Source organism: Oncorhynchus mykiss, unplaced genomic scaffold, assembly GCF_013265735.2.
Source record: "Oncorhynchus mykiss isolate Arlee unplaced genomic scaffold, USDA_OmykA_1.1 un_scaffold_60, whole genome shotgun sequence".
Classification (NCBI taxonomy): Eukaryota; Metazoa; Chordata; class Actinopteri; order Salmoniformes; family Salmonidae; genus Oncorhynchus; species Oncorhynchus mykiss.
The window spans coordinates 1,607,659-1,617,658 of NW_023493657.1; positions in this window are offsets into that span (position 1 = coordinate 1,607,659).

Consider the following 10,000-nt stretch of genomic DNA (forward strand, 5'->3'; position numbering starts at 1 on the left):
CATTGTTGCCCGCTATGGGAGCACCCCACTAAGGCCCTGTCTCGGTCGGGCCCGTCCTGAGTGCTTTATAGACACTTTAAGAAATCGCGATGGATGCAGATTGCTATTAATCCTCCGTGCAACTGGTGATTGAAAATGTGCAACTGGTGATTGAAAACGTGCACCTGGTCACCCAAAACACGGTTCTCTATGCGGTTAGCGGTGTTCCATCTATTCATGTCCGCTTATGGCGCACCCTACTACGGACCTTTAGCAATGGGGGCCGGCCCGAATTATTTATGGAAGGTCTGATGATGATTTTTTTTTTTTTTCACCATCTCTTTCTCTCTCTGCCGGGGCCGGCCAAGAGTGCTTTATGGACGGTTTAAAACATGACTATGGATGCAAATGCTCATTTTCCTCCGTGCACCTGGTGATTGAAAACGTGCATCTGGTAACCCAAAAATTATAAAAGGGTTTTAAATACTTTTACCCGTCATTCTATTGATATAGCCCGCTAGGGGAGTGCCCCACTACGGCCCTCTCTCTGTCAGGGCCGTCCTTGGGTGCTTTTTACACACTTTAAGAAATCACGATGGATGCAGATTGCTATTAATCCTCCGTGCAACTGGTGATTGAAAACGTGCATCTGGTAACCCAAAATTTCAAATATGGTTCAAAATGAATTTAAAGGCACCCCTCTCATTGTTGCCCGCTATGGGAGCACCCCACTAAGGCCCTGTCTCGGTCGGGCCCGTCCTGAGTGCTTTATAGACACTTTAAGAAATCGCGATGGATGCAGATTGCTATTAATCCTCCGTGCAACTGGTGATTGAAAATGTGCAACTGGTGATTGAAAACGTGCACCTGGTCACCCAAAACACGGTTCTCTATGCGGTTAGCGGTGTTCCATCTATTCATGTCCGCTTATGGCGCACCCTACTACGGACCTTTAGCAATGGGGGCCGGCCCGAATTATTTATGGAAGGTCTGATGATGATTTTTTTTTTTTTTCACCATCTCTTTCTCTCTCTGCCGGGGCCGGCCAAGAGTGCTTTATGGACGGTTTAAAACATGACTATGGATGCAAATGCTCATTTTCCTCCGTGCACCTGGTGATTGAAAACGTGCATCTGGTAACCCAAAAATTATAAAAGGGTTTTAAATACTTTTACCCGTCATTCTATTGATATAGCCCGCTAGGGGAGTGCCCCACTACGGCCCTCTCTCTGTCAGGGCCGTCCTTGGGTGCTTTTTACACACTTTAAGAAATCACGATGGATGCAGATTGCTATTAATCCTCCGTGCAACTGGTGATTGAAAACGTGCATCTGGTAACCCAAAATTTCAAATATGGTTCAAAATGAATTTAAAGGCACCCCTCTCATTGTTGCCCGCTATGGGAGCACCCCACTAAGGCCCTGTCTCGGTCGGGCCCGTCCTGAGTGCTTTATAGACACTTTAAGAAATCGCGATGGATGCAGATTGCTATTAATCCTCCGTGCAACTGGTGATTGAAAATGTGCAACTGGTGATTGAAAACGTGCACCTGGTCACCCAAAACACGGTTCTCTATGCGGTTAGCGGTGTTCCATCTATTCATGTCCGCTTATGGCGCACCCTACTACGGACCTTTAGCAATGGGGGCCGGCCCGAATTATTTATGGAAGGTCTGATGATGATTTTTTTTTTTTTTTCACCATCTCTTTCTCTCTCTGCCGGGGCCGGCCAAGAGTGCTTTATGGACGGTTTAAAACATGACTATGGATGCAAATGCTCATTTTCCTCCGTGCACCTGGTGATTGAAAACGTGCATCTGGTAACCCAAAAATTATAAAAGGGTTTTAAATACTTTTACCCGTCATTCTATTGATATAGCCCGCTAGGGGAGTGCCCCACTACGGCCCTCTCTCTGTCAGGGCCGTCCTTGGGTGCTTTTTACACACTTTAAGAAATCACGATGGATGCAGATTGCTATTAATCCTCCGTGCAACTGGTGATTGAAAACGTGCATCTGGTAACCCAAAATTTCAAATATGGTTCAAAATGAATTTAAAGGCACCCCTCTCATTGTTGCCCGCTATGGGAGCACCCCACTAAGGCCCTGTCTCGGTCGGGCCCGTCCTGAGTGCTTTATAGACACTTTAAGAAATCGCGATGGATGCAGATTGCTATTAATCCTCCGTGCAACTGGTGATTGAAAATGTGCAACTGGTGATTGAAAACGTGCACCTGGTCACCCAAAACACGGTTCTCTATGCGGTTAGCGGTGTTCCATCTATTCATGTCCGCTTATGGCGCACCCTACTACGGACCTTTAGCAATGGGGGCCGGCCCGAATTATTTATGGAAGGTCTGATGATGATTTTTTTTTTTTTTCACCATCTCTTTCTCTCTCTGCCGGGGCCGGCCAAGAGTGCTTTATGGACGGTTTAAAACATGACTATGGATGCAAATGCTCATTTTCCTCCGTGCACCTGGTGATTGAAAACGTGCATCTGGTAACCCAAAAATTATAAAAGGGTTTTAAATACTTTTACCCGTCATTCTATTGATATAGCCCGCTAGGGGAGTGCCCCACTACGGCCCTCTCTCTGTCAGGGCCGTCCTTGGGTGCTTTTTACACACTTTAAGAAATCACGATGGATGCAGATTGCTATTAATCCTCCGTGCAACTGGTGATTGAAAACGTGCATCTGGTAACCCAAAATTTCAAATATGGTTCAAAATGAATTTAAAGGCACCCCTCTCATTGTTGCCCGCTATGGGAGCACCCCACTAAGGCCCTGTCTCGGTCGGGCCCGTCCTGAGTGCTTTATAGACACTTTAAGAAATCGCGATGGATGCAGATTGCTATTAATCCTCCGTGCAACTGGTGATTGAAAATGTGCAACTGGTGATTGAAAACGTGCACCTGGTCACCCAAAACACGGTTCTCTATGCGGTTAGCGGTGTTCCATCTATTCATGTCCGCTTATGGCGCACCCTACTACGGACCTTTAGCAATGGGGGCCGGCCCGAATTATTTATGGAAGGTCTGATGATGATTTTTTTTTTTTTTCACCATCTCTTTCTCTCTCTGCCGGGGCCGGCCAAGAGTGCTTTATGGACGGTTTAAAACATGACTATGGATGCAAATGCTCATTTTCCTCCGTGCACCTGGTGATTGAAAACGTGCATCTGGTAACCCAAAAATTATAAAAGGGTTTTAAATACTTTTACCCGTCATTCTATTGATATAGCCCGCTAGGGGAGTGCCCCACTACGGCCCTCTCTCTGTCAGGGCCGTCCTTGGGTGCTTTTTACACACTTTAAGAAATCACGATGGATGCAGATTGCTATTAATCCTCCGTGCAACTGGTGATTGAAAACGTGCATCTGGTAACCCAAAATTTCAAATATGGTTCAAAATGAATTTAAAGGCACCCCTCTCATTGTTGCCCGCTATGGGAGCACCCCACTAAGGCCCTGTCTCGGTCGGGCCCGTCCTGAGTGCTTTATAGACACTTTAAGAAATCGCGATGGATGCAGATTGCTATTAATCCTCCGTGCAACTGGTGATTGAAAATGTGCAACTGGTGATTGAAAACGTGCACCTGGTCACCCAAAACACGGTTCTCTATGCGGTTAGCGGTGTTCCATCTATTCATGTCCGCTTATGGCGCACCCTACTACGGACCTTTAGCAATGGGGGCCGGCCCGAATTATTTATGGAAGGTCTGATGATGATTTTTTTTTTTTTTCACCATCTCTTTCTCTCTCTGCCGGGGCCGGCCAAGAGTGCTTTATGGACGGTTTAAAACATGACTATGGATGCAAATGCTCATTTTCCTCCGTGCACCTGGTGATTGAAAACGTGCATCTGGTAACCCAAAAATTATAAAAGGGTTTTAAATACTTTTACCCGTCATTCTATTGATATAGCCCGCTAGGGGAGTGCCCCACTACGGCCCTCTCTCTGTCAGGGCCGTCCTTGGGTGCTTTTTACACACTTTAAGAAATCACGATGGATGCAGATTGCTATTAATCCTCCGTGCAACTGGTGATTGAAAACGTGCATCTGGTAACCCAAAATTTCAAATATGGTTCAAAATGAATTTAAAGGCACCCCTCTCATTGTTGCCCGCTATGGGAGCACCCCACTAAGGCCCTGTCTCGGTCGGGCCCGTCCTGAGTGCTTTATAGACACTTTAAGAAATCGCGATGGATGCAGATTGCTATTAATCCTCCGTGCAACTGGTGATTGAAAATGTGCAACTGGTGATTGAAAACGTGCACCTGGTCACCCAAAACACGGTTCTCTATGCGGTTAGCGGTGTTCCATCTATTCATGTCCGCTTATGGCGCACCCTACTACGGACCTTTAGCAATGGGGGCCGGCCCGAATTATTTATGGAAGGTCTGATGATGATTTTTTTTTTTTTTCACCATCTCTTTCTCTCTCTGCCGGGGCCGGCCAAGAGTGCTTTATGGACGGTTTAAAACATGACTATGGATGCAAATGCTCATTTTCCTCCGTGCACCTGGTGATTGAAAACGTGCATCTGGTAACCCAAAAATTATAAAAGGGTTTTAAATACTTTTACCCGTCATTCTATTGATATAGCCCGCTAGGGGAGTGCCCCACTACGGCCCTCTCTCTGTCAGGGCCGTCCTTGGGTGCTTTTTACACACTTTAAGAAATCACGATGGATGCAGATTGCTATTAATCCTCCGTGCAACTGGTGATTGAAAACGTGCATCTGGTAACCCAAAATTTCAAATATGGTTCAAAATGAATTTAAAGGCACCCCTCTCATTGTTGCCCGCTATGGGAGCACCCCACTAAGGCCCTGTCTCGGTCGGGCCCGTCCTGAGTGCTTTATAGACACTTTAAGAAATCGCGATGGATGCAGATTGCTATTAATCCTCCGTGCAACTGGTGATTGAAAATGTGCAACTGGTGATTGAAAACGTGCACCTGGTCACCCAAAACACGGTTCTCTATGCGGTTAGCGGTGTTCCATCTATTCATGTCCGCTTATGGCGCACCCTACTACGGACCTTTAGCAATGGGGGCCGGCCCGAATTATTTATGGAAGGTCTGATGATGATTTTTTTTTTTTTTTCACCATCTCTTTCTCTCTCTGCCGGGGCCGGCCAAGAGTGCTTTATGGACGGTTTAAAACATGACTATGGATGCAAATGCTCATTTTCCTCCGTGCACCTGGTGATTGAAAACGTGCATCTGGTAACCCAAAAATTATAAAAGGGTTTTAAATACTTTTACCCGTCATTCTATTGATATAGCCCGCTAGGGGAGTGCCCCACTACGGCCCTCTCTCTGTCAGGGCCGTCCTTGGGTGCTTTTTACACACTTTAAGAAATCACGATGGATGCAGATTGCTATTAATCCTCCGTGCAACTGGTGATTGAAAACGTGCATCTGGTAACCCAAAATTTCAAATATGGTTCAAAATGAATTTAAAGGCACCCCTCTCATTGTTGCCCGCTATGGGAGCACCCCACTAAGGCCCTGTCTCGGTCGGGCCCGTCCTGAGTGCTTTATAGACACTTTAAGAAATCGCGATGGATGCAGATTGCTATTAATCCTCCGTGCAACTGGTGATTGAAAATGTGCAACTGGTGATTGAAAACGTGCACCTGGTCACCCAAAACACGGTTCTCTATGCGGTTAGCGGTGTTCCATCTATTCATGTCCGCTTATGGCGCACCCTACTACGGACCTTTAGCAATGGGGGCCGGCCCGAATTATTTATGGAAGGTCTGATGATGATTTTTTTTTTTTTTTCACCATCTCTTTCTCTCTCTGCCGGGGCCGGCCAAGAGTGCTTTATGGACGGTTTAAAACATGACTATGGATGCAAATGCTCATTTTCCTCCGTGCACCTGGTGATTGAAAACGTGCATCTGGTAACCCAAAAATTATAAAAGGGTTTTAAATACTTTTACCCGTCATTCTATTGATATAGCCCGCTAGGGGAGTGCCCCACTACGGCCCTCTCTCTGTCAGGGCCGTCCTTGGGTGCTTTTTACACACTTTAAGAAATCACGATGGATGCAGATTGCTATTAATCCTCCGTGCAACTGGTGATTGAAAACGTGCATCTGGTAACCCAAAATTTCAAATATGGTTCAAAATGAATTTAAAGGCACCCCTCTCATTGTTGCCCGCTATGGGAGCACCCCACTAAGGCCCTGTCTCGGTCGGGCCCGTCCTGAGTGCTTTATAGACACTTTAAGAAATCGCGATGGATGCAGATTGCTATTAATCCTCCGTGCAACTGGTGATTGAAAATGTGCAACTGGTGATTGAAAACGTGCACCTGGTCACCCAAAACACGGTTCTCTATGCGGTTAGCGGTGTTCCATCTATTCATGTCCGCTTATGGCGCACCCTACTACGGACCTTTAGCAATGGGGGCCGGCCCGAATTATTTATGGAAGGTCTGATGATGATTTTTTTTTTTTTTTCACCATCTCTTTCTCTCTCTGCCGGGGCCGGCCAAGAGTGCTTTATGGACGGTTTAAAACATGACTATGGATGCAAATGCTCATTTTCCTCCGTGCACCTGGTGATTGAAAACGTGCATCTGGTAACCCAAAAATTATAAAAGGGTTTTAAATACTTTTACCCGTCATTCTATTGATATAGCCCGCTAGGGGAGTGCCCCACTACGGCCCTCTCTCTGTCAGGGCCGTCCTTGGGTGCTTTTTACACACTTTAAGAAATCACGATGGATGCAGATTGCTATTAATCCTCCGTGCAACTGGTGATTGAAAACGTGCATCTGGTAACCCAAAATTTCAAATATGGTTCAAAATGAATTTAAAGGCACCCCTCTCATTGTTGCCCGCTATGGGAGCACCCCACTAAGGCCCTGTCTCGGTCGGGCCCGTCCTGAGTGCTTTATAGACACTTTAAGAAATCGCGATGGATGCAGATTGCTATTAATCCTCCGTGCAACTGGTGATTGAAAATGTGCAACTGGTGATTGAAAACGTGCACCTGGTCACCCAAAACACGGTTCTCTATGCGGTTAGCGGTGTTCCATCTATTCATGTCCGCTTATGGCGCACCCTACTACGGACCTTTAGCAATGGGGGCCGGCCCGAATTATTTATGGAAGGTCTGATGATGATTTTTTTTTTTTTTCACCATCTCTTTCTCTCTCTGCCGGGGCCGGCCAAGAGTGCTTTATGGACGGTTTAAAACATGACTATGGATGCAAATGCTCATTTTCCTCCGTGCACCTGGTGATTGAAAACGTGCATCTGGTAACCCAAAAATTATAAAAGGGTTTTAAATACTTTTACCCGTCATTCTATTGATATAGCCCGCTAGGGGAGTGCCCCACTACGGCCCTCTCTCTGTCAGGGCCGTCCTTGGGTGCTTTTTACACACTTTAAGAAATCACGATGGATGCAGATTGCTATTAATCCTCCGTGCAACTGGTGATTGAAAACGTGCATCTGGTAACCCAAAATTTCAAATATGGTTCAAAATGAATTTAAAGGCACCCCTCTCATTGTTGCCCGCTATGGGAGCACCCCACTAAGGCCCTGTCTCGGTCGGGCCCGTCCTGAGTGCTTTATAGACACTTTAAGAAATCGCGATGGATGCAGATTGCTATTAATCCTCCGTGCAACTGGTGATTGAAAATGTGCAACTGGTGATTGAAAACGTGCACCTGGTCACCCAAAACACGGTTCTCTATGCGGTTAGCGGTGTTCCATCTATTCATGTCCGCTTATGGCGCACCCTACTACGGACCTTTAGCAATGGGGGCCGGCCCGAATTATTTATGGAAGGTCTGATGATGATTTTTTTTTTTTTTTCACCATCTCTTTCTCTCTCTGCCGGGGCCGGCCAAGAGTGCTTTATGGACGGTTTAAAACATGACTATGGATGCAAATGCTCATTTTCCTCCGTGCACCTGGTGATTGAAAACGTGCATCTGGTAACCCAAAAATTATAAAAGGGTTTTAAATACTTTTACCCGTCATTCTATTGATATAGCCCGCTAGGGGAGTGCCCCACTACGGCCCTCTCTCTGTCAGGGCCGTCCTTGGGTGCTTTTTACACACTTTAAGAAATCACGATGGATGCAGATTGCTATTAATCCTCCGTGCAACTGGTGATTGAAAACGTGCATCTGGTAACCCAAAATTTCAAATATGGTTCAAAATGAATTTAAAGGCACCCCTCTCATTGTTGCCCGCTATGGGAGCACCCCACTAAGGCCCTGTCTCGGTCGGGCCCGTCCTGAGTGCTTTATAGACACTTTAAGAAATCGCGATGGATGCAGATTGCTATTAATCCTCCGTGCAACTGGTGATTGAAAATGTGCAACTGGTGATTGAAAACGTGCACCTGGTCACCCAAAACACGGTTCTCTATGCGGTTAGCGGTGTTCCATCTATTCATGTCCGCTTATGGCGCACCCTACTACGGACCTTTAGCAATGGGGGCCGGCCCGAATTATTTATGGAAGGTCTGATGATGATTTTTTTTTTTTTTCACCATCTCTTTCTCTCTCTGCCGGGGCCGGCCAAGAGTGCTTTATGGACGGTTTAAAACATGACTATGGATGCAAATGCTCATTTTCCTCCGTGCACCTGGTGATTGAAAACGTGCATCTGGTAACCCAAAAATTATAAAAGGGTTTTAAATACTTTTACCCGTCATTCTATTGATATAGCCCGCTAGGGGAGTGCCCCACTACGGCCCTCTCTCTGTCAGGGCCGTCCTTGGGTGCTTTTTACACACTTTAAGAAATCACGATGGATGCAGATTGCTATTAATCCTCCGTGCAACTGGTGATTGAAAACGTGCATCTGGTAACCCAAAAATTATAAAACGGTTTTAAATACTTTTACCGGTCATTCTATTGATATAGCCCGCTATGGGAGCACCCCACTAAGGCCCTGTCTCGGTCGGGGCCGTCCTTCAGTGCTTTATATACAGTTTCATATATTACGATGGATGCAGATTGTGATTGTTTTCCAAAAGACCCGTGTGCATCTGGTAACCCAAAAATTATAAAACTGTTTTAAATCATTTTACCGGTCATTCTATTGATATAGCCCGCTAGGGGAGTACCCTACTACGGCCCTCTCTCGGTCAGGCCCGTCCTTAGGTGCTTTATATACAGTTTAAGATATTACGATGGATGCAGATTGTGATTGTTTTCCAAAAGACCCGTGTGCATCTGGTAACCCAAAAATTAAAATATGGTTCAAAACCCGGGTAACACCACTCTATTTACGGACATGACAGTAGAGCTTACCCCCTGGAGCTATTGACCTCCAGGCTTGTAGGCCCTTACTCACCACCCGGGTATCACCCCTCTATTTCGGGGATGATACCAGCAGGGGACCCCCCCCACCTCCACAACCTCGCATACCAGGTGAACCAGGGCACCCACACTTAAGCACCCCTCCTCGGACATTAAAGCAGATAACCGCGCTGTTATGAACCGCGTGCACCTGGTCACCCAAATGGAACTTGTGCACCTGGTCACCCAAAAGGACCGGCGTGCACCTGGTCACCCAAAGGCCGGCGTGCACCTGGTCACCCAAAAGGACCATGTGCACCTGGTCACCCAAAGGCCGGCGTGCACCTGGTCACCCAAAAGGACCGTGTGCACCTGGTCACCCAAAGGCCGGCGTGCACCTGGTCACCCAAAGGACCATGTGCACCTGGTCACCCAAAAGGACCATGTGCACCTGGTCACCCAAAGGCCGGCGTGCACCTGGTCACCCAAAAGGACCATGTGCACCTGGTCACCCAAAGGCCGGCGTGCACCTGGTCACCCAAAGGACCATGTGCACCTGGTCACCCAAAAGGACCATGTGCACCTGGTCACCCAAAGGCCGGCGTGCACCTGGTCACCCAAAGGACCATGTGCACCTGGTCACCCAAAGGCCGGCGTGCACCTGGTCACCCAAAGGACCATGTGCACCTGGTCACCCAAAGGCCGGCGTGCACCTGGTCACCCAAAGGACCATGTGCACCTGG